The sequence below is a fragment of the Lycium barbarum genome, chromosome 5, assembly GCF_019175385.1.
Source record: "Lycium barbarum isolate Lr01 chromosome 5, ASM1917538v2, whole genome shotgun sequence".
NCBI classification, from domain to species: domain Eukaryota; kingdom Viridiplantae; phylum Streptophyta; class Magnoliopsida; order Solanales; family Solanaceae; genus Lycium; species Lycium barbarum.
The window spans coordinates 33,318,037-33,345,185 of record NC_083341.1 but is presented as its reverse complement, the minus strand read 5'-3'; the positions used below and the strand labels follow the sequence as shown (position 1 = coordinate 33,345,185).

General features: G+C 38.5%; 1 long non-coding RNA gene across 2 annotated transcripts; it reads right to left on the bottom strand.

Moving 5' to 3' along the window:
- Positions 1 to 1,053: 1,053 nt before the first annotated feature.
- Positions 1,054 to 20,509, bottom strand: LOC132640802 (uncharacterized). Of its 2 annotated transcripts, XR_009582381.1 has the most exons (3): positions 19,951 to 20,509; positions 1,568 to 1,696; positions 1,054 to 1,349 (listed from the first exon to the last, which is right to left on the bottom strand). It is a non-coding gene; the product is annotated as an uncharacterized LOC132640802 (long non-coding RNA). The 2 variants fall into 2 exon arrangements; XR_009582380.1 differs by lacking the exons at positions 1,054 to 1,349; positions 1,568 to 1,696 and adding an exon at positions 17,035 to 17,271.
- Between the last annotated feature and the right edge of the window lie 6,640 nt (positions 20,510 to 27,149).

Sequence of the window (27,149 nt, the reverse complement as noted above, 5' to 3'; positions counted from 1 at the left end):
CCTTATTTATTGCTTCTATGCTTATTAGCGGTCTTGTTTATGGTTGCATATTCTCATCACTCCTAAAAACACTTATTTAAAAGTGGAAAAGAGCTAAAGATTGTGTCTTTATTGCTTAACTTGATTTCTTATGGTTGTGTATGTCATATTCATGCTTTATTATGTACCTCATGTGTATTTGAGGAAACGTGTGTAAGGTTCGAGGGGAAATGGTTTCGGACGTGGTGATGCTGATGATATAAGCTAGATTAGCTAAGTGACAAGTAATGTTACCCTACGGGTTGAGTTTTATGATTTGGAAGCCCTAAGAAGCTAGGAACCGAACGGGAAATGATGTCAGGTTGGTATATGGACCCCGCAAGTCCCCCGTGAGGCACGATTAATAGTATTTGAACGTGTGTGCACCTGGTGATGGAAAAGGCCTTGCATTGCATAGCACTTGCATATCATGTTATTTCATTGATTCCTTGTTGTATGTGTAAGTTAAATTGTTGTCTGGTTTGTCTTAAATGCTCATTTGGTAAATTGACGATCTCGAGGACTTAGAAGCTTTTATCGAGGCTTATAACCCAACTTTATTATACATATTATGATTATTATTATTATGGATGAATAGCGGTTAAGTGTGGAAGTAGTGTTGGTAGACCAACCCTCGTCTCCATTTTCGTTAGGGTCAGTCGACGATGCTGCGGAGGTCACGCCATTTTCCCGTACTTACGCTACACTTGTTGCATCCTTTTTTTGTGCAGATTCTGTGCTCGGTACGAATAGATCTTGAGACTACGCAGTTGCTCATTGAGAAGATCATCTGGAGTGTTCGGGGCGAGGTACATGATGATCCTTACCACCGGATTCTTCTTCTATCATTTACTTCAATCTTTTCCTATCTAGACAGTATTTTGGGTTGTATCTAAGACTTGTTGACACGACCCAACCGGAGGACCATGACGGTCACCCGAAGCTAACCTACCGAGCATCTTTCATCATACTTTCATAATCATATCTGTGAGCCACAAGGCTAACACATAATTACAATGCATCAATAACGCAAATTCCACCGGGCCAAGGCACTATTTTATATAAACATCATCAACTATGCCCATATATACAGAAGCCGACAAGGCTATCAAAATGATATACAAAATGTGAACCGACAAAACTGAGGGAAATCTAGCTACACACATCTGTCTACGATCCTTCACAAAGAGTATGTAATATCATAAAGACAGGACAGGACCCTTACACAAAAATAATAATAATACCAACTATTGCAGCTCCGGATCAAATGGAACACCTCTATGCAATCACTGATGAAGCAGCCTAAAGGTCTGGTCTATCTCCCTGCCTACCTGCGAGCATGAACACATCATCCACGAACAAAAAGATGTCAGTACGAACAATGTACTGAGTATGTAAGGCATGAATAGTAATATGATAAAAGCATGGAGAATAACGTAAGATAAATAAATCATTTATACCTCATAATACCTCTTAAGACGTTCATCATGCTTACTTAACCTTTCTCTACAGAAAACATTTCATACATATACATATAATGATATCATACCCGTTCATATAGGTTTGGCATCATCCATACCCGGTCGTAGCAAGGCTCAGTGTTGTCCATACCCAACTGCAGTGGTGTGTGCACAATAGATATCATACCCGACCACATAAGCTCGGTGTCACAAGATAGCTGCATACATATATGACAAACGTGAGTATCTAAAGGAAACATTACAACTCTATCGGGGTGACATAAAGTTGTTAAACCTCTGATTTCTACTATGGAATCATCATCATCGCTATATCTCACCTTGGAAGAACAACTATTATAAGATGAGATTAACAACAATGGATACAATCGATAATCATGGGACAAGCTCAATAATATCATGAGAATATTAAGAACTTTAAGCTTTGGCATCTCTAGAATTGAAATCATCATCATAATTGTTGTCATTATCATCACAAAGAACATTGTCAACAATATTATTAGAACCTTGAGAATTATGAGCTTCTAGCATTTCTAGGAATAGGATTATCATGGATATCATGTATAGGTTCACAACTAGGGAATCATGCCTTTAGAAAGAAAGGGTTAGCCTTGCATACCTTTACGTCTTCTTAACTACTTAACATTCTCCTCAAAGTCCGCAAAATCTACATCCAAGAGGATTCACACTAAGATTAAGTCTTGAAAACACTCTTAAGTTCAAACTAGTGCAATTAACGAGCTAACAAAGTTTGGGCAACATTTCCCCTATTTTATCAACTTCCACCAAAATACAAACCAAATCCCAAAAGACTTTAATAATATTCACAATACCATATTAAAGAAGTTACATTCAATTTAATCTCAAATTTATCCAAAATCCCCTTTTCAAGTTCGTCTCATGGTCATCTTTTTCACTTCAACACTTATGACTTCTCCACTTTAATTCTTTTCCTTTCCAAGGGTTATTAAACCTTTGCATCCACTCAATCATGTAAATAATAGTAATAACATACCTTATAATAGAGGAACTTCACCTTCCTCAACTCCTTTCAAGACCTAGTTCATCACAACTTTGAAGAGAAGCAAGAACAATCTTCTTCCATGGATAACTTTTGGGTTTTGATGTTGATCTTCTCTCTTGATGATATGGAAAGTTTTGGAGTGTTATGGAACCTTCAAGAACTCTAAATAACCCTCTATAATTGTGGGTAAATAAATGTGGGAGGTTGGTATGAAAATGGGATCTTTTGGGGTTTAAAAAGGGGTCCAATTCGCCCCACCGCTCCGTGTTGCGGTGAGTATGCGGCTCAGCATACTGAGTATGCGGACGGATACTCCCTCCACAACATGAGGGTGGTGTTGGGCAGAAATATCACCCAAAATGGGGAGTTGACAGCTAATATGCAGCCCAGCATACTGAGTATGCGGCTGCATATTGCTCCTTTTTCCCCAGTTTCGCGAAAATACGTTCTTTTCGATTCGTTTGACCTCCAATCCTGATGGAACCTTCTTGGCACTTGTATAAAACTTCATTAACCAAATAAGGGTCCCTATATCTCCACCTCAAGGCAGTACTAAACAATGTATAGCTCAAATGATATGAAATCTTCCCAAAACATGATTCAAATTTCCAATTCCTTCAACAAACTTACTTCCATCGCTACATATGACTCTGAAACCTTAAGACACATACTTGGAATTATTAGATAACATCATTAACCTTATAAAGGCTTCATATTCACTTTAGTCTTGTTCTAGTTTACTCTTAAAGCAAACAACATGAAATTTTCAAGATGGAACATTCCTCCCCCCTTAGGAACATTTGTCCTCGAATGTTAGGCTCTTAGGAATTCTATAAAAATTGCACCAGAGTTTCCCCTGTAATATATCACTACTATCCTGCCACAGCAACCAAAAACATATATATCGCCTCACGGGGCTACAACAACAATGATGGCCACACACGACCAAGAAATCATCGAAAGAAAGCATTACATACCTGAGGACAATGATGCCTCTGTCTGAATCTCCTCCCGGGGTGGAAATAAATGTGGATACCGGAACTTCATATCTTCCTCAGCTTCCCAAGTCATTTCTTCCCTATTATGGTTTCTTTCATAAAACTTTAAGTGAAGCTACATCTTTGGTTCTGAGCCTCCAAACTTGCCTATCTAGAATAGCAATGGGAACTTCTTCATAGGATAGTTGCTCGGTGATCTAGATATCATCTACAGGTACAATTCTGGAAGGATCTCCAATACACTTGCGAAGCATCAATACATGGAAAACCGGATGGACTGACTCCAAATCCGAAGGTAGATCTAACTCATAAGCCACCTGGCCTATCTTGCGTACAATCTTATAAGGCCCAATATACCGAGGGCTGAGCTTGCCCTTTATACGAAATCTCATGACGCCCTTCATCGGTGACACCTTTAAGAATACCCAGTCATTCGCTTGGAACTCTAAGTCCCATCAACAATTATCCGCATACGATTTCTGATGACTCTGAGCTGCCAATAATCGATCCTGAATAAGCTTGACTTTTTCTATGGTTTGCTGGATCAAGTTTGGCCCTATTAACTTAGCTTCTCCCACTTCGAACCACCCAACTGGTGATCAACACTTGCGCCAATATAAAGCTTCATACGGGGCCATTTTGATGCTGGAATGGTACCTGTTGTTATAAGGGAACTCAATAAGTCGGTAAGTGATCATCCAATTACCTCAAAAATCCAACACGCATGCCCATAACATATCCTCGAGAGTCTGAATGGTGTGCTCAACTTGTCCATCAGTCTAGGGATGAAATGTTATAATGAGACTCACCTGAGTCCCCAAACCTTCTTTGAAGGACTTCTAGAAATTAGTTGTAAATTGTGTCCCTCTATCAGAAATAATAGATACTGGAACGCCATGGAGTCGTACTATTTCTTTACATAAAGCTTTGTATAATCTTCAGCTATGTATGTAGTTCTGACTAGTAGGAAATGAGCTGACTTCATAAGTATATACACAATTACCCACATAGAATCATACGTACGCTGAGAACGAGGTAAGCCTGCGATGAATCCATATTAATCACTTCTCATTTCCAAGTCAGAATTTCCATAGCTTGCAACAATCCATTGGGCTTCTGATGCTCAATCTTTACTTGCTGATAGTTAGGACATTGAGCTACAAATCCCGCTCTGTCTTTCTTCATTCTGTTCCACCAATATATACATTTAAGATCATGATACATTTTTGTCGCTCCCGGGTGAAAAGAATAACGGGAACAATGGGCTTCCTCTAAAATCTGGTGTCTGCTACATCAGGAACACATAATCTGCCTCGACAGCTGAGAACTCCATCGGCAGAAATCTCAAAGGAAGACTTCTTTGTTTGAGGAAGTGTATTCCTGTAATGAACTAATATGGGATCCTCATACTGGCGTTCTTTCACCTCAACTACTAGTGACAAAACGTCTGAATTCTAAATGGTAACTCTCATATTGCCCGAGTCCATTACCCGAACTCCTAGGCTAGCTAACTGTTGGAGCTCACGAGCTAACTCTCTCTTCCCTGGATGCACATCACATAAGCTTCCCATAGATATACGGTTGAGAGCATCAGCTACAACATTTTGCTTTCCCGAGATGATATAGAATGTTAACATCATAATCTTTCAACAACTCCAACCACTGCCTTTGCCGTAAATTTAACTCCTTCTGCTTGAAAATGTACTGTACACTTTTATGATCCATATAAATATCAACATGAACACTATATATATAATGCCACCACGCCTTCAATGCATAAATCACAGCAGCTAACTCTAGATCATGGGTTGGATAGTTTTTCTCGTGTTTCCGCGACTGCCTTGAAGCATAAGCAATAAATTTACCATGTTGCATCAACACACAGCCTAACCCAATGCGTGAAGCATCACAATACACCACATAGCTCTCCGGTCCTTCTAGAAGTGCCTGAACCGGGGTCGAAGTCAGCCTATCCTTCAATTTCTGTAAACTGCACTCATAAGCATCCGTCTATTGAAATTTAGCTGATTTCTGAGTCAGCTTCATTAATGTGGCAGAAATAGAAGAAAAGTCGTCTACAAATCTTCTATAATAACCTGCCAAGCCCAGAATACTACGAACCTCCGTAGGTGTAGTGGGTCTTGGCCAAGTCTTTATAGCTTCAATCTTCTGGGTATCCACCTGAATACCGTCAGCTGAAATAATTTGTCCCGGAAAAGTAACATAATTCAACCAAAACTCACATTTCGAAAATTTTGCATATAGCTCCCGAGCCTGAAGAACTCTAAGGACAGTACATAAATGATCTGCATGCTCTGCCTCGGATCATGAGTATACCAAGATATCGTCAATAAACATAATCATAAACAAGTCTAGGAAAGGCCTGAACATATTGATCATCAAATCCATGAACACTACCGGTGCATTAGTCAACCTGAACGACATTACCCGAACGACAGTACCCGAAATTCAAAGTGACCATACAAGGTTCTGAAGGCCGTCTTAGGAATATCTTTCTCCCTAACTCTCACCTGGTCATATCCTGATCTCAAGTCTATTTTTGAGCACCATTTGGCACCTTGCAACTTGTCCCATAAATCAACAATTCTTGGGAGCGGATATTTATTCTTTATCATCGTATTATTCAGCTACCTATAATCAATACACACTTGCAAGGAGCCTTATTTCTTTCTTACAAACAATACAGGTGCTCCCCACGGCGATGAACTAGGCCTGATGAAGCCTTTTTCAAGCAAATCTTTCAATTGCTCCTTCAACTCCCTCAACTCTGTAGGAGTCATTGTATAAGGAGGAATAGATATGGTTTAGTATCCGATAGCACATCAATAGCGAAATCAATCTCTCGCTCGGGTCAAAGGCCTGGAAGCTCATCCGAAAACACATCCGGAAACTCATTCACCACAGGGACAGATTGGAGAGTTGGCAACTCTGCCTCTATATCCTGAAGCCGAACTAAGTGATAAATACAGCCTTTAGCAATCATCTTTCTTGCCTTGAGATAGGAAATAAATCTACCTCTCGGAGATGCTGTTTTACCCTTCCACTCTGAAACTGGTTCTCCCAGAAACTGGAAATGAACCATTTTGGTTCTACAATAAACATTGGCATAGCAAGAAGACAACCAATCCATACTCATAATGACATCAAGGTCTACCATTTTCAACTCAAGTAGATCAGCCTTAGTATGATGATCACAAATCACAACCACACAATAACTATATACCCGACTAGCTATCACTGGGTCACCGATGGGTGTAGACACTTCAAAAGGCTTAATTGCCTTAGGGTTCACCCCAATACGATCGGCAATATAAGGAGTAATTTATGACAATGTAGAACTTGGATTAATTAATGCATACAAATCATGAGAAGATACCGATGATATACCTTTGACAACATTGGGGGAAGACTCAAGGTCTTGTCGCCCAGCCAGAGCATAAATATGGTGCTGAGGACCACTTGAACTGGATGCTCCTCCTCTACCTCTACCACGACCAGCTGGTGTCTATGAGCCTTGCCCCAGAGGGCGTATAGATGATAAAGAACCAGCTGCCGATCCTGTAGGCTGAACCGTACCTCTACTACCTCAGAATGGACACTCACGCATAATATGGCCTGACTGGCTACAAGCATAACAAATATCCGAACCTAATCGGAACTGTCCCCAATATACCTTCCCACACTGAGCACATCCAGGTAAATATGGTCTCATCTGGCCTGAATCACCCCTGTACTGAGAACCCGAAGCTCTAAAGCTCTGACCCGGTTCGGAGTGAATAGGTCTATTAAATCTCTGGCTTGCAAATTCTGGAGGTACACTAGTCGCTGCATAGACTGAGTGCCTAGAACATGCTGTCTATTCCCTCCTCTAAACTCACTAACTGGGCCCGAAGATCTATTCCTCTTACTATAACCCCCATCATGCTCACGCTCACTCCTTTGTTACTGTTTCCGTTCTTCCAAATTCTAGGCATAGGCCTGAACGCGAGAAATATCCATACCTTTCTAGAGCGAGGCTGTCAAGCACTTATCCATCAAATGCGGCCCCAAACCATTCACAAACCGGTGAACGCGATCTCCCATATCGGCTATCATGGCTGGAGCATACCTGGACAAAGAATTAAAACGAAGGCTAAACTCCAGAGCACTCATATTTCCCTGTCTAAGATTCAAGAACCTGTTGCTCTGGCCCGTCGAATATTTGGCAGCAAATAGTGTCAGTGGAAAGCATCTACAAACTCTTGCCATATCGGTGGAGGTGCATTGACTCCTCTAGAAGATATCCAAATAGTATACCAATGAACCGCAACATCCTGTAATCTATAGGAAGCAAACTCTACCGACTCAACATCCGATACATGTATTACCTGTAATGTTCTCAACATTCTATCTATAAAGCTCTACAGGTCCTCGTCCGATTTTGACCCAAAGAATTCTAGAGGGTTCAAACTAATAAAATCACAGGTTCTGGCACCAACAGCTCTGTCACCATGACCCATACCTTGTCATTGGGCCTGAGCAGCGACTAACTGAGTCAGCAAATGGATGGCCTCTTTCACCTCTAGGCCTAAAGCATCTGGTGGAGGAACTGGGGGTGCTAGAGTTGGAGTTGAGGCTCCTTCATGATCCTCTGAAGCAAGCGGTGAGTGAGAGAACTGAGATGGGACCTCGTTATGGGACTCACCCTCCTCTATATCTATCGGCAGTACCCGCTCAGTTCTTCTACCTACCATTGTCTTGCCTTTTTGGGCTGCTATACCATTTCCCTTTACAGACATTGCTGAAAACATAACACATTGTTAAGAAAAGGAAAATTCTTATGTCATGGCTCTATCGCACGATTTATAATGAAGAAGAAGGTCATTCATTCCTAAATGCCTGTAGTCTCCATTTTATCAGTGTGGCGCACTTCACACCTATAAACAAGACTCTACTAGATACGGCTTGTAGACACACCCTAGGACGAACCGCTCTGATACCACCTTTGTCACGACCCTATCGGAAGGCCATGACGGGCACCCGGAGCTAACCTACCGAGCACCTCTCATCCTACTTTCACAATCATATCTAGTTGAGCCACATGGCTAACTCATAATTACCATGCATCAATAACGCAAATTCCACCGGACTAAGGCACCATTTTATATAAACATCATCAACTATGCTGATATATACACAAGCCGGCAAGGCTATCAAAATGATATACAAAATGTGAACCAAAAAAACTGAGGTATATCTAGCTATACACATCTCTCTATGAGCCTCTACGAAGAGTATGTAATATCATAAAGATAGGAAAGGACCCCGCCATGCCCATATATGTACACAAAAAAGAATTACACCAACTATTGCAGCTCCGGATCAAATGGAGCACCACTATGCAATCACTAATGAAGCAGCCTAAAGGTGTGGTCTATCTCCCTACCTGCCGGCAGGCATGAACGCAGTGTCCACAAACAAAAAGACGTCAGTACAAACAATGTACTGAGTATGTAAGGCATGAATGTAATATGATAAAAGCATGGAGAATAACGTAAGATAAATGAGGGGAAATAAATGTGGGAGGTTGGTATGAAAATCGGATCTTTTGGGGTTTAAAGGGGTTCAATTCGCTCCACCGCTCCGTGTTGCGGTGAGTATGCGGCTCAGCATGTTGAGTATGCGGCTCAGCATGCTGAGTATGTGGATAGATACTCCATCCACAACATGGGGGTGGTATTTGTCAGAAATCTCACCCTAAATAGGGATTTGACGGCCAATATGTGGCCCAACATTCTGATTATACGGCCGCATATTGCTCATTTTTCCACGATTTCGCAAAAATGCATTCTTTTTATTCGTTTGACCTTCAATCCTTATGGAACCTTCTTGGAACTTATATAAAATTTCATTAACCATCTAAGGGTCCCTATAGCTCCCCCTCAAGGCAATAATAAACAATGTATTACTCAAATGATACGAAATATTCCCAAAACATGATTCAAATTTCAAATTCCTTCAACGAACTTACTTCCATCGCTACATATGACTCTGAAACCTTAAGACACATACTTGGAATTATTAAATAACGTCCTTAACCTTATAAGGGCTTTATATGCACTTTAGCCTTGCGCTAGTTTACTCTTAATGCAAACGATACAAAATTTCAAAGATGTAACACTTGTATTTCTACAGTCCGTTCTTGTACTAGTGACTCTAGATTTTGGGGGTTGTATCACCTTCCATATGTTTTTATGATTATTAGACTTATTAAGTCTTTAGAAATGACTTGTGTGATTTTCTGCATTTATTTCCTTATTGAATTATTCTAAATGAGATGTGGACCAACTTGGTGGGAGTCAATGCCTTCATGGCTTAGTTATTTAGGTTGGAAATCTAGTTTTAGGAGAATTGGAATTGATCTCGGTCAACACCGGGTCAATATGTTCTCTTTTGGAAATTTCGAGTGCAGAGTGAGGACGTAGCATGTTTTAGAACTGGTTTGCATATTTTGTTTGTGTTCAGGAGGTCTCGGTTGAGTTTCAAGTGTTGGATTAAAGTTTGGAGCTTAGCAGATTCTTCTGGTTTTGTGGTGTCTCGCTTCTGTAAGATTTGGCTCGCACCTGCGTGAGGTGGCCAGCAGGTGCGGCCTTTTAGTTGAGTGGGCTAGGTCCGCTCCTACGAGAGGAGGCCCGCACATGCGTGGGGCTCCTACGTGAATTGGTCCGCAGATGTGGACCTCGTCCTGTTAAGTGAAGCTCGAATATTCGAGCCCTTTTGCGCAAAAGTGGACCCGTAGAAGTGAGTAAGCGTCCGTTGAAGAGGAAATCGCTGGACAGATCACAACATATCTCCCATTTCGAGTTTAGACATTTCATTCACATATTTGGAGCTTGAGACTTCGGTTTAAGGAGATTTTGAGGGGATTCGCAAGATTCATCGAGTGGGTAAGTTTCTAATCTTCCTATTTCCATTATCTCATCAATTATTAAGGGTTTCCGTGCTAGAAATCATGATTTTGGATTGGTGAATTGGGGATTTATGAACCCAAATATAAAAACAGGATTTCTTCAATTAATCATGAAATTGATGTCAGCTTTGATTGATTCTTGGTATCTACCCTCCATAGACCATGGGTAAACTAATTATTAGTTAAATTTTCCATTTTACCCTTCGGGGCTTTGAAACCTATTTTGGAGTTTCTTTTATGACCGGAACTAAAGTATAGCAATATGGGTATCATTGGATTCATCTAGTGTCCTAGAGTAATAATTTGACAATATTGAACTCGATTATGCAATGAAATTATGGTTTTGACCTTTGGGGTTTGGAATGGGGTTTTGGGTTGATTTTCTAGACGCGAATCTTTTATATGGCATTATGGGTACCGTTTGGAGGCTATACGAAAAAGGAAAGCCTTTATTGTGACCGTCGAGCTTCAATTCAGGCAAGTTGAGACTTTTGATCTTAATTAGAGCGTTGTGATTAGTCTAATTGGATTAATAAGAGGGTATAATGGGGATAACTAAAGTGGTTCTGTCACTCTCCGAATCATGGCCTAGGCGTAACACGGAACTCAGAGTCTGACCGCATGTGATCGAGCCAACCACCTGCCTTGCTGAATCAACATGGGGCATGAACTGAATGCGGAATATAACTTTAAAACATGTATAGTCTGAATAACATGAGTAATCATAATACTAATGAAAATACTGTTTAAACATGACGCGAAAATAATCTGAAAATATAATAAATGTTTAGCCAATACTGGCTATACGACGCTGAACTTTTGACATGACATAACTGATAGTCTATGAAACCTCTGACATGACTCTAACTGCTAAACTGTTTATCGGGACAAGGCTCCCGGCATACCTAACTACATAACAGACATGAAATGAATAAAGATAACACCCCGAATGAAATGGGGCTCACTAATAGGTGATACGAACAAATTCCTAATGAGTTGATCCGTCATCCTGTAAATCTGCATGGTGAAATGCAGGTTCCCAGGCAAATAAAAGGGGACGTCAGTACTGTTACACTTTGGAAATTTTGTGTCGTTTGCATTATCAGTAAAATAATGCAAGCCTAGAGTGGACATGAAGCCCTTACAAGGTTAAGGAGGCTATTTGATAATGTTAAGTGTGTACCTTAAGGTTTGGGAGTTAAATGAATCGGCGGAAGTAAGTTCGTTAAGGGATTGGAAACTTGAGTGATGTTTTGGGAAGATTTTGTGTTATTTGAGCAATAAATTTCTTAGAATTACCTTTATGGGGAGGTATAGGTCCCCTTAGATGGTTAATTAATTTTTATACAAGTGTCAAGAAGGTTCCATAAGGATTGGAGGTCAAACGAATCGAAAAGAACGTAATTTCGCGAAAATCAGAGTTTATGGACCAGTTTGCGGCCGTAAACTCACCAAATTGGCAGGACTCACTTCCCCCACATCCTCCCCAAGGAAAGGAGGGGAGATGCGGCCGCATACTCAGTATGCTGAGCTGCATCTCCACCGCAAATTGAAGCAGGAGGGCGAAATTAACACCTTTTTAAGTCCCAAAAGATCCCACTTTTCATATCAGCCTCCCACACTCTTCTCTCCATATTATAAGAAAGTTCTTGAAGGTTATAAAATATTCCACAACCTTCCACACCATCAAAAGAGAATGTCAAACATTAAAACCTCAAGATAATTCATGGAAGATGATTGTTTTTGCTTCTCTTCAATGTTGTGATGAACTTGGTCTTGGAAGAAGTTGAGTAAAGTGAAGTTATTCTCTTATAAGGTATGTTTTTCATATTATTTACATGATTGAGTTGATTTAGAGGTTTACCAAGTTTTGGAGAGGAAAGAATCATAGTAAAGAAGTCATAAAGTGTTGAATTGAAGTTGATGACTATGAGGTGATTTTGAAAGGAGATTTTGGATGGATTTAAGATTAAATTGAATATAATTACTTTATTATGATATTTTTGATGTTATTATTGTTGTTTTGGAATTTTTTCGGAGTTTGGTGGAAGTCGATAAAATAGGGGAAGTGCTGCCCAAATTCCGCTAGCTCATTAATTACTCTAGTTTGTACTTAAGAGCATTTTCAAGACTTAACCTTAGTATGAATCCTCTTGAATGTAGATTTAAGGGCTTGAGAGGAGAATGTTAAGTAATTAAGGATACATAAAGGTATGTTAAGGCTAACCCCTTCTTTCTTAAGGCATGATCCCATTGTCACAAACTTATACATGATATCCATAATGTTTTCCATGATTACTCCATTCCTTGAAGTGCTAAAGCTTATAGTTCTTGATGTTGTTATGATGTTATTGATCTTGTTTCTCGTTGTTGATCTCATCTTATGATAGTTGACCCTAATGAGAAGATATATTGATAATGATGATTCCATAATGGTAATCGAAGGTTCACCGACCTTATGTCACTCCGATGGAGTTGTAAAGTTTCCTTTGGACTCTTATTCATGCTTTATATATATGTATCTATTTTTCTCACACTGAGCCACGCAATAGTCGGCCGGGTACGACACCTATTGTGTACACCACTACAGTTGGATACGGATAACACCGAGCCTTGCTATGGCCGGGTACGGGTGACACCGAGCCTATATGACCGGGTATGGTATCTTTATACATATAGGTATGTATGAAAATGTTTTCTTTAGAAAAAGGATAAGTATGCAGGACAGCCACCTTAAGAGGTATTCTAAGGTATAAATTTATCTCTTTATCTTATGTTATCTTCATGCTTTCATCATGTTGCTATTCATGCCTTACAAATTCAGTAGATTATTCGTACTGATGTTCTTTTGTTTGTGGACTTTGCGTTTATGCCAGCAGGTAGACAGGGAGACGGACCAGACCCCTAGGCTGTTTCATCAGCTATTGCATAGAAGTGCTCCCTTGATCTGAAGCTGCAGTTTAGTTGGTACTACTCTTTTTTGTACATACTTGGGCATGGCGGGGTTCTGTCCCGTCTTTATGATATTACATACTCCATGTAGAGGCTCGTAGACAGATGTACATAGATAGATATCCCATAACCTCATCGGTTCATATTTTGTAAATCATTTTGTCAACCTTGTCGGCTTGTACCTATGGGCATAGTTGATGATATTTATATAGACGTGCATACGTTTAATGGAAATTGTGTCTCTTCAGTTTGTGATAAATATGAGTTAGCCATGTGGCTCACCTAGAAATGATTATAAGAAGTAGGTTAAGAGGTTCTCAGTAGGTCAGCTATGGGTACCCGTCATGGCCCTCCGATTGGGTCGTGACAAGTACATTCGAATTGTATTGGTATGTAAAGCAACTGAATGAAATAAGCATGACACATGAAAATAATAGAACTGAAACTGAAACTGTATCTATAAGCTAAACATGAACATGAGTATCATCGGACATGAATATATATGTATATAACATGAGTAAAAGCATTTTTAGTTGGGAGAGAATTAATATAACCGACAACAGGAATCACCACGTGGGTATATGGAGTCTAGTACCTGGCCCGACCAGCAGAGCAATCTCATACCTTGCCAGGGTTATAAGACGTAAACATGACATGAAAGCATCCAATCAATAAAACATGAAGGAATTATCCTAACTGGGCAGAGCGATCCTTATCCTACGGTGGCAAGCCTAGTTTCAGGCTATGTGAGCCTTCTTGATAATCTGTGCAACTCCCAAAAACATGAACATGAAAATAGGTGGCATCTGAGACCATGGTTTTCTTAAATATGAATTTTAAGTATAATATAACATGAATATATAATTACATAAAGTACTTGTATGAAAACATGGAGACATATAGGATTTTAATGTAAATAAGCATAACAGTTCATATCTTGCATGTAAGAACCCGTGGAATGCAAAGTATGAGTTTTCATAGATTACGGACAGATTCTCCATAACCAAACTAGGATATCAAGAATACAATAATGAACTGTCAATACAAACATGGTATATCATGGTACCTGAGCTTAGGGTTATCATAAACATGTCTAGAACCCTAGTTTTAGGTGAACTTCGTCTAATCATGGAAGAAAGCGGTGTGGGGAAGAACAATGATATTCCCACACGTAGATAGAAACCCTACATACTTTAATCGCTCCACAATACGTGATAAAGTTTGTGTCTTGAAGAAGAAATCCAAAAGCCTGAACCTTAACCCTTAAACTTGGGTTTTCTTGAATTGACTTGGAAGGGCTAGAATAGCTTACCTTAATGTCTTGGAAGGGCTAGATTAGCTTACCTTAATGTCTTGGATTGATGGGAGAATAGGAACTTCGTTCTAGGGCTTGAAGGAATGAAAAAATAGAATTAGAAGACAGAACTGGTGTATTTATAATCAACTATGCCGAGAGAATTACGGACCATAAATATGGTCCGTATTCTGAAATACGATTCGTATTTATGGACCGTATATTCTCATGGCACAAAAATAGATTGTCAGGTGATTTTCTCACTAAATATGGTCCATATATACGAACCGTATATTTGGTCCATATTTACTCAAGGCAATTTCCAGTGAGTGGACTACTCTGCGACCCTTCAGTAAAACGGTCATAACATTTTGTACAGATGTCCAGTTGACCTCTATAATATACCGTTGGAAAGGTATTTAAAAGGGCTACAAATTTCATTAGGAAGTGTTCCAAAATTTCCAATTAATCAAGGGTTTATAGTCACTTGAAGTAAGACCTTCTGCAAACTCACTTGAAAACATGCTCCGTAGAGTGGCTTTCGAAATTTCTTTGTCCAAAGACTCTTATTATGACTTGATTAGTTTTCAAAACACTTCTTATACTCCTCATGTTGGTTCCATTATACCCCCGTCTTACAAGTCAAACTCTATCCCGAATGCATGAGGTGTTACAACATCTTCCTCTTGGGATCATTCGTCTTCGAATGATGGGTCATGGTTAAGAATATGACTAGACATGGCTTGAATACATGAACGTGAAGGAAACACTTCGACTTTCTGACTCCTACATTAAACCTTTTGCTAAGGCAACTTCTTTAGTTCTCAACTTGTGAACCTAACGATCAAGAATGGCTACGAGTATCTCTTCATAAGTGAGACCATCCTTAACGGTTATAGTGTCAGCAGGAACAACCAACGATGGGTCTCCCACACACTTCTTCAACGAGGATACATGAAACTCTTGTTGTACAGCCGCCAAATCTTGTGGCAACTCAAGCTCATAGGCCACTTAACCAACCCTACACAGGATTCTGTAAGGTCCAATGTACTTGGGACTAAGTTTCTATTTCTTGCCAAATCTCATTACACCTTTCATAGGTGAAAATTTTAAGAACACCCAATCCTCAACATGAAACTCTAAGTCCCTTCTCCTTGTTACGGTTCGCATTTTATGGGTGGGATTAGCGCTCGAAAAGCTATTTCGAACTTGTTAGTGCTCTTTCGGACTTTGTTTTGAAATAGAGTCGCCACCTGATTATTAGAAAATTAGGAAAATCAATGGTGAAGGGTTTATTCATACACCGTGAAAAATCTTTCGAAATCCAAAGTTCTAGGTAAGGGTTCTGGTGATCCCCTAGGGAAGGGGTTAGGCACGCTAGTATTAAGGATCCGTACTATACAGTTGACCTTTGAATTCCAATGTATGAATATTTGCATGAACTGTTTATTTAGTGTTTATTCCCACATTTAAAAAAATCTGTCATATATTGCATATCATTTGATTTTTGAAAGAGTGGAATATATTCCCCTTATGTATGGGGTATTTAGATTCGGATTTATAATACCCGGATATGAATATATTCCTTTTATGTATAAGGATAGTATATCTTGTTCAATAGGTATAAAAAATTATTTTGTCTTATGAATAAGTAAGTGTAATTCTATGCACGCTTATCCTCATACTTGGCTTCAAGTCATTTTTTATAATACGTTAGAACGTTTTTATCTAAAACTTTTATATTTACGAATGGATTATTGTTTGAACTCCCCTTGACTTATCAACTGGTCCATTTTTTACTATATAAAACGAGTGTACATATTGATTTTTTCAGATTTTAGGCTTTCAAAAATATATCTTTGATTTCAATAGAAGTTTTCCAGTTTTGGACTTTAGCCCAAAAACTTGTGTTTTGTAAGATTCGGTCTCTTTTCTTTTAGTTTCAAAAATGGTTTTCCTCCAAATGGGTCTCAGCCCCAAAAACAGTCATGTCCTTCTACTGGGCTCGGCCCAGTTTTTTTATCAAGTTATGATTTGGTTTCGGAAATTCAAAAGACTTCACTTTGAATTTTCTTAGAAATACTGCAATGGTTTGAAAACTGATCCATTCAAAGGAGTATGTTATACCATCATGTGATTTTGAAAATCCATTTTTTCTTTCTATTTTAATTTGTTGTGAAGATCCTCATTTATTCCTAATTACATTCTTTATGCTTAATCCTTTTTTTTTCGAAAATTACTTTGTGGACTTAAAGTCAACTAAACGGCATAAGTACTGTTGTCCTAAGACGACTAGTTCGTAATCATAAACGATTCCAATAATATATAATTTTTACACATTACGATAAACATCACAAATAAAGGAAAAAAACTTAAATAACTAAATAAAGTAAAATAAAAAAAAGGAAGGCTAGGGGCGTATCAAGCTCCTAGTTGGCCATTTTCACCCATGGCTGGGCCTTTTATGCGTTTCTTTAGTATTAGTTTCCTTTTGTTCGCCGGACTTGATAAATGTGAAGGAATTTCCTGCAGGTTGGCTTCAGACTCGGCCCAAGTGGCCACGTGATAGAGAAGGGAGAGGAAAAATCAAAGGACCGCGGTTAGAAAAAAAAACATTGCTGATCTTATCAAGTGTATACACACACATAGGGATATAACACAGCTAAAACACACACTACATCAGGTTGTTGGGCTTTGGAAACCCAAGACTGGACATCAAAGACAAGAAAACAACTGAACCCCTTCAAATTCTTTTGGAAACCCAAGACTGGACACCAAAGACAAAAAAACAACTGAGCCCCTTCAAATTCTTACTTTGGGCTAGACAAATCTATACTATTCCTTTATGAAGTTGAATTGGGCTAGGCTTAGCTCCATGCTAAATATGAATGTCAACTAAACATTGAAGCTTAATTTGGCTTTCTATCCCTTTGGTCGTTGATATACACTCCCTAAAGACTTATATATTTATGTGTACATATAATATGCCGGCTGATATATCACACGTATATCTGCACCTAGTCAACATATCCCTATGAATATTTCCTCTTAAGCTTAAACTAATTCTTAAACTTGTCCGACATTATTAACCACCTAATTATCTTTCACTTTTAAGCAATAATATCAATCCTAATATAAGGCTAACCTTAGACTTAAACTTCCACAAGACTTATACTGAACCGTCCCAACACTATGCAGATTAAATCAAATTTAAGCAAGTCCGAAGATGGTGTATGAAACAACCAAGGCCAACATGTATTTATACATTACACAAACTTGGGCAGGGCTCAATACCTTAAGAGATGCACTCACAACAAATCACAACAAACTCAAGATAAGACTGCACACAAAGGTTTGCAGGCCCGCTAAATAATATTCAAGAACCATTATACAGAAATGAACCATGTTGTTACTGTATCACTTCAAGTTTTAGGCACAGCCCTTACTCTTTTATCTTGCCAGATTTCAGTGAACAAATAAATAAAGAAGCAAGACACACAACTTAAGCAAATATCCAATAGTCATGTCCTGATGCATATTCCAGATTCCAGATCAATTCTTTTGAGAATATTTTGATCCAAAGGTGAGAAGATAACCAGTAACAGACAAGCCAACTAGAACAAGGATAGTATTAAGCATTGTAAACAAGGACAGGACAGGTTCATTTTAGGCTCCCTTTGATCTAATGAACAGGAAAGGAAGAAATAGAGTACGGATACTACAGATTTCACCCCGTAGGCATATGAGGTATGTCGTGGCAACCTTTTGTTTGGAAGAAGACATTATGAACCAAGTAAAACCTGGTCCTATGTCTCCCTTCACTCAAAGTGCCTTTAAAACACTGCCTCACTACCAAGTTGTTTACAATTTATGTATCCATACCCTATGACCCTTTCAACCCTTTCATTTGTATCAATCTCAATAACACAAAGGAAGAGACAGATCACATTTACAACTTATCCACATGAGACTTCACTAAGACAAATCATATCAATCCCCATTTTACCCCCTCAAGTTCATACTAAGGTCCTATCAAGAATATTAGTCCCTCACATAACATGATCTATACAAGTTTAATTACAATAACCAACATAACCTCTAGGTAGATCAGGACAGAACCAGAATAACATATTTCAACCCTAAAGAAAGGACAGACATCATTATCAGCCTTGTTCTTTTCTATGATCAACAAGTACTCAATACCTAAACGCAATTTTATAAAATAATATAGGCAGCTTTCATGAAATGTCCTGGACAGATTCATATCAAGTTTTCCCTTCCTCTTTTATTCTTCTCCCTCCCCCCTCCCCCCTCTTTTTAAGGACTAAGTGATCAATCATATGGAAACATAACATACTCAATGACATGTAAACAATCTGTGCTAACTTACTATAGTTTTTTTTTAATCACTCTTAAAGTCATTAAGGGGTTCTGCAACTCTACTTTATTATTGGCAAACATTTGAGTCCATTTGTATAATCAGAAATCAAATTTTGATTATAAAAGCACACCCTTCATTTTAAACTGCCTATGCCCTTTTGTATCCTTTACACGTGAATTGATTCCATAGAAACAAGATCATGAAGTGAACAGGCCCACAAGAGGCTCATTAAGACTACATATTTAAGTTAACAGGTTTTGACAAGGCTATTGCACACTCAAAACCTCAACAGTTTAGTTAATCCACATTTTAGTTAATAAGCATCTTGTTTGAAGAGCACCTTCACCTCCAGAGTGGTTAAACCGGTCCTCATTTAAACTATGTGATAGTCATGATCCTCTAATCTCAAAACATCAATTACCACATCATTTCGAATCATTTTTTAAATAACCAGAATTCGAAACCAGCTTACATTTTCCATTTCTTCAGGTTAGGCCTAGAAAATCTCTTCATTTAAATCATATCTACTCTATTCCCTATGACCCTATCTTTAACAGGTCTAACTAAAGTGAAACAAACTAATCACAAGTCACAACTCGGGTTAATCCCTCAAGATCAACAAACAGCCAAACAAACCTCAGGCTAAACTATCTAGAACAGATACATGTTACCATATTGATCATTTGGGTAAAGCATAATGTGAAAACAAGTAAAACATATATATATATATATATATATCAACATCTTAAACTAAACACGGAACACTTAATTACAATTAAACTAACATTAAGACAAACAGAAATTAAAAGAAAGCGATAAAATAGTAAGTAATTACCTTTTTGATGTGCAACCGGAGCAAGAATGGACTTGGAGCCTCTGTGCTTTCAATTCTCGAACTCAGCAGCACAAGAAAAGGCCAAAATATATAAATTTTTGAACTAAAGACCCAATTTCACAGTCAAGTCTAAAAGATATCAACACCCTAGTCCATCGATGTGGGACTTGTAAGTTTTTCCTAAAATTTGTGATTTACATTGAAACGAACGGCTTAGATCTTCACTAAATAATGATGAGGAGTTTGATCTTGGCCAGTTCACCTCGATCCAGGTCAAATGAGATTTGACAAATGAAAATCAAGGTCACTGGGTTCAGATCCATGCCTTTACGTCTTTGACTGAGAAATCATAGAAAGAAAAAGGGGAAAGGAGATTAAAATTGCCTTGTTTGATGTATACACCAAGGACTCGTACAAACAATTGATTATACTACTCGATTTAGGCGTACTAACACCGCGTGAAATCTGATCGCTCTGTATCGTTGCCAGTTTTAGAAATGGAAGAGAGAGAAATCTACTGTGGCGCTTAGGGTTTATCACAAGGGGGGGGGGGGGGAGAGGTGACGTTAAGGCGTGGGTGGGGTGGGAAAAAATGAAAGATAAGCGAGTATAGTTTGTTTGCCCTCCCCCCCCCCCCCCCCCCCCCCCCCCCCCCCCTTAAGCTGTTGTTGTTTTGGGCCGGGTCCTGGTCCGTCTTGGACTGGGCTCAGTCCAATTTTAAAAGAATGAAATGGAGCCTTTTGTACGTATACGACATATGTGTATTAAGCGTAAATATATACATAAAGTGTAGAATGGGTAAAAATTAAAACATTGATTGTTGACCATAATACTTTAATTATAACCAATTTAGGACGCAATTGATCTATTAGTTAATTTAAAATGTGGCTAATTGTGTAAATGGGCTTAATTTGCAAATACAGCCTTCATTGATTTTAATCTTAATTGATTATTGCAATTAGGGACATACTTATCTTAGTCAAATTAAATTTCAATTATACTAAATGACCTTAATTAATTTGAGCCAAATTAATTTGGCCATTTCAATTAAGGCCCTCAAAAGGCTAATTTTGCAAAAATGACCTCAATTGCTTTAACCATTAATTGGTTAATTCACTTGTGTCCATAACTAAGACGATTAAATAATTAAAATCAATTTGTAGTAATGTCCCTCTAATTGACTAGTTACCCAAATTAAATACTAGAACCAACTGTGATTAATTTGTACTAAATTAACGACTAAGGGGTAAAATGGTCAATTCTTTTAAAAACTCCAATTCCTTGGATTTAAAGGAATAATATATTTGTTAATATGATTTTTGACAATTTAAACAATTTAATAAATAATCATTTTAAAATTGATTTTCTTTGATTAAATCCAACAAATATTCTATAAATGTCATAAAATGTACCAATTTTCCTAAATGATTTTTAATATTATAGAAATAATTTTATCAATTAAAAGGGGCTAAATACTATCCTAAACAATTTTACAAAAATCATTTTGACCTTTAAAAATGCATGATTCACTTTGTTTGTCATCCAATGACTCTGAGTAATTAAAATGAATTACGAGAGGTCAAAAATTAGGTGTCAACGATTGGCCCTTCGGTGTTCGAGGATGGCGGACCATCCCTGAGCAACGAAATTTGACTAACCCTAATTTTTTACTGGCCCAACTCACTCTACCGCTCATTTCATGCAATTTTCACATATGTGGTTGGACCATGGCTTCTAGGTTTCCTACATATCTTAGGCTATATGAGAATTCAGGTCACTTGTAGTTCGAATCAACTAAGGACTTTTAAGTGATTCAGAAGGAAAGTCCTGAAATCCCTCAATGTTTGTGACATAGATTTCTTGGGACAGCTGTTGGAACGTGACCGACTCTCTGGACCTGAGCCCGCCTACATACCCCTGGTCTCTGGGAATCAGGACACATATCTTTCGACTCGCTGGTGAAGAGCATATCCCTTATGTGGGATCCCTTCAGATTTCCCGGTGTGCATCCGACCAGTTGCCATTTTTAGTAAAGAAAAATAAAATGGACAAAATTATGGCTGAGTCTCAGATTGCATGGATTCCAAATCCTAGCCGGAGATCTTGACTCTCATGGGCACCCTATCTTGACCGGCTGCGAAAGAAAAAGTTTCACGTTTGCTCCGCAATTTGTCTGGATCTGCTTCAGCAAGTCGGTTCCTTTCTAGCGACTATGTACTTGTTTCCTAAATTTGACGGCATTGCAGATATTGTTCATGGCATTTGAATGAATGGCCCTTTTGGCTGCTTGTATGAATGGCCCTTTTGGTTGTTTGAATGAATGGCCCGTTTAGTTATTTGAATGAATGACCCTTTTGGCTTGTTTGATATGAATGCTTTTGGCTGTTTTGAATGAATAGCCCTTTTGGCTGTTTGAATGAATGGTCTGTTTGGCAGTTGGATATGAATGGCCCTTTTGGCTATTTGAATTAATGGCCCTTGTGATTGTTTGTATGAATGACCCTTTTGGTTGTTTGAATTAATGTCCCTTTTGGCAGTTTGAATGAATGGCCCTTTTGGCTTGTTTGATATGAATGGCCCTTTTGGCTGTTTGAATGAATAGCCTTTTTGGGTTGTTTGATATGAATGGCCCTTTTGGCTGTTTTGAATGAATGGCCCTTTTGGTTGTTTGATATGAATGGCCTTTTTGGCTGTTTGATATAAATGACCCTCTCGGTAGTTTGTAGCCCTTTGGGCAGTTTGGTATAAATGGCCGTTTTGGCAGATTGATATGAATGACCCTCTTGGTAGTGTGAATGAATGGCCCTTTTGGCAGTTTGTATGAATGTCCCTCTCGGCATGTAGATGACATATTTTCTTTCATCCATTGTATTGGTTGTTAACCTTCGTGGTCAAATATGACATTTTTCCTTGTCCTGGCCCTTTTGGTCGTATGTATCTTCGTGCTTATTCATTGTGACCCTCTTGGTCTGATATATCTTTGTCGTTCGCTCTTTGTGTGACCTTTTCGGTCGGATACGTCTTTATGCTCATTCATTCTTTGTATGACCCTTTTGGTCAGATGTATCTTTGTCGTTCATTCTTTTCGCGACCCTCGTGGTCGAATATGTTTTTGTCCATTTGTTTTGTGACCCTTGGGACCAGAGATGACTTTATTACCCATTCTTTGCATGACCCTTTTGTCAGATATATATCTTTCCCCCTGGTTTCATTATAGCCCTTTCGGCCCTTTGTTGTCCAGTTGAGTTTGCCTCTCACCTTTTGTTACACCTTGGACATTCCGGGTTGTCATACTGTGAATAGACTAGCGCAAGCTCAAGGTGAACATGAAGTCCTTATGACATTAAGGAGAGTATTAAGTAGCTTGGAATTATATGCGAGAAGATTTTGAAGTCATATGACTCAGGGAAAATAAGTTCGTCGAGGAGAAGTGAAGTATAAGTTGTGTTTAGGAGAGGTCTCGAAAGTTATCGAGTTAGGGATTATTTAGTAATATCTTGAGGGGAAGTTATAGGGCTCCTTAGATGGTTAATGAAGTATTAAACAAGTGCTAAGAAGGTTCTATAAGGATTAGAGATCGAATGAATCGACGAAAACAAATTCGGGATGAGGGAGAGTTATACGACCAATTATACGGTCCGTATAATGGTCCATATGACAGTCACAGTGAAGGGTCAGTCTTGGTGACATTATACAATCACTTATACGGACCGTAGAAGTGTCCGTATAATAGTTACAGTATGGGTTGATTGTTGGTGCAATTCTACGGTCACTTATACGGACCGTATAAGTGACCGTATAAATCATGTCGGGTCAGATTTTATAATTTATATATATGAGACCCAAGTTCTTATTTTTCATTTCTCACCTTCTCCACACCTCTTGAAACCTCTAGAATATTCTATACACCATATTAACACAAATGCAAGAGAAATCAATGATTAAACACCAAGAATTAATAGAATCAAGTGTGTGGATGCCCACTAGGGTTAATAGAAGTCAAGGTTTCCTTTGGAATTGAAGTTGGGGATATTCTCAGGTGAAGTATCTTCATCCAAAGACCATTCCTATAAAATCAAAGGTGAGTTTTACATCTATTTCATGTTCTTACAAGTATTGAGTGGTTGAAAGACTTGGATTAGAGAAAAAAGTAGAATATGAGCTCAAAATATGGAAGTAATGGTATTTTGGGTAGTAAGCTCATTTGAGTCATGATTCTTAGAATGAGATGAGCATAATATTGTTGTGAATGCTACTAATAATGTTAAGGAATTATTATATGAGAATGAATATGGTGTTGTGTTGTAGCTGTGCTTGTGGATGATTTTGAAAGGGGATTGTGAGGATTGAATAATGTTTAACTTGAAGAAGTTTATTGATTATGATATTATGGGTGTTTTTATTGATGTTTGGGAGTTTTTTTAGTATATGGAGAAAGTTGTTGAAATAAAGGAAACGTTGCCTTATTTTCGTTAGCTCTTAGTCGCCCTAGCTTAGCCTTAAGCATGTTTCTAATGGTCTAATGTAGTAAGAATTCTTTTGAATGTAGAGTTGTGAGCTTGGAAGGAGAACGCTTAGTCATTGAGTAGATGTAAAGGTATGTAAGGCTAGTCCACTTCTTTCAAAGGCATGACTCTTATATTACTGTTTTCTATATATTTCCAGGACCTTCTTATATCCCAAAAGCTGAGAGTTCATGATTCTTAAGAGTTTCTTATGAGCTAGAGATGAGATATGTTTTATGATCATGAGAATGATGATGATAATCCTATTTGATGATTTCATTGTTGTCATTCCTTGTTGTAGTCTCACCTCATGATATTTGTTCCGTCAAGGTGAGACATAGTGATGAGGGTTATTCCATAATGTAATCGGAGGTTCCCGACCTTACGTCACTCTGATAGAGTTACATCTTTTACCTGAGCTCTCATGCATGTTTTAGATTAAGTATATGTAAGATTGCACCGCGCCTAGTTGGCCGAGCAGCCACCACTACGACAGGCGTAGTGGGCAGCTATGATGATGATTACACCATGCCTAATTGGTCGAGCAGACACCACTAGTGAGCAGCTTAAGATGTTTACCCCGGACGCAGGCTAATGATGATCACACCGTACCTATATGGACGGGCAGTTTATATATATGTATACATGATATGATGATGTTTATTATTAAAGTAGCATGCATGACTCCGCCTTAAGAGGCAGTCAGTCACAGGTTATCTCTTAATCTCATATTCCCTTACTTCTTTATTATGTTGATATACATGCCTTACATACTCAGTACCTCATTCGTAATGACGTCCTTTTCTTTTATGGACGTTGTGTTCATGCCCACAGGTAGACAGGGAGACGGCGCAGACGCTTAGGAGCTTACTCAGCAAATTTGCAGAAGCGCTTCACTACTCCGGAGTTGTCATTACTTGGTATATTCTTTTGTACACATATTTGGGGCATGGTGGGGTCCTGTCCCATCCTTATGATTTTCGCACTTCAGATAGAGGCTCGTAGATACTTATGTGTGGGTTGTAGATGCTATGTGACCACCTTCATTGTATATTCTGTACATAATTTTTGTAGCCTCACGGTCTTGTACACACATACATGGTTCGGGAGATATTGACAATCGTTTTATGATAAATTTTTGTGGTGAGAACGATGTATGTCCATGTCACATCTTGGAAATTTCGGATTTGTTGCCTTGTGAGTGGGCTAACGTGAGCTTAAGGTGATTATGAAACCCTTACGGGATTAAAGAAAGTATTAGATGGCTTAAAGTGCATACTATAAGATTTTGAAGTAATATGAGTGGGTGAAATATAGTTTGTAGAAGGAAGCGAAATGTAAGTCGTGTTCGGAAAGGTTTTCACTATAATTGAGCTAATATTTATTTAGAAATATCTTGAGGGGCTGCTATAGGGCCTATTGTATGGTTAATAAAGTGTTATATAAGTGTCAAGAAAGTTCCACGAGGATTGGAAGTCAAACGAGCCGACGAGAATGAAATTCGGAAATTCCTAGTTGTACGGCCATTTGTACGGACTGTATAAATTATACGACCCATATAATGGTCCGTAGATTACTTCCAGAGAAGGGTGATCCCTGGTGAGATTATACGGTTCAATTATACGGACCGTATAAATTATACGGCCCGTATAATCGGGTTGGGTCAGATTTTCTCTTTATATACATGGACGACCCTCACTTTATTTTTCATTTCCCCACTTTCTCCAAACTCTTCAAAGCTCTAAAACCCTTTTCTAAGCATCTTACACTCAAACCCAAGAGATTACAACAACAACAACAACAACAACAAACCCAGTATAATCCCACCATGTGGGGTCTGGGGAGGGTAGAGTGTACGCAGACCTAACCCCCGCCTTGAAAGGTAGGGCGGCTGTTTCCGAAAGACCGTCGGCTCAAGAGAAGAGAACAAGAGAGAAAAACAAGACAAAAGGTTAGATAGGATCAATCATATCGAAAACAATATGAAAGCAAGGAATAACAAAAGCGAGAAAGTCATGGTAGAACAGTCCGAAAAGAAAGGAGCATCAAACCCAAGAGATTACAAAGATCAAATCGCAAGAATTGAATTGTTCATGTGTTAGAAGGTTTCCTAGGGTTAGTAGATTTCAAAAATTCTTGGGTAATAAATCTAGGGTTTTTGCACAAGTTGATAGCTGCTCAAAAGCATGTTCCTATGGGATAAAAAGGTTAGTTTTCATGCTTATTTCATGTTATTAAGAATGCTTGGCTATAACAAAACTTGGATGAAAGCAGAAATGTAGAGGATGAGTTCTAAATATGGATTTCATGATTTTGATGAGTAGTAAACTAATTTGAGTCATGATTCTTAGTATTATATAGATATGTTCTTGTTATAAAGATAATAATGGTGATGAGGAAGCGTTGTATGAAAATGTGCAAAAGTTGGTGTGAAGCTGCTAGTATGAGTTAAATATAAGAGTGAATATTGAAGGCTTAATGTAATGTGATTAATTGATTATGATATTGTAGATGTTTGGGAGTTGTATAGTAGTATAGTGGAAGTCGATGAAATAGGGGAAATGCTGCCCAATTTTCGTTAGATCATGAATTATTCTAGTTTGGGTTTAAGAGTATCATTAAGGCTTAAATATGGTATGAATCCTTCTAAATGTAGATTTCTCAAGTTTCGACGGTGAACATTAAGTAGTTAAG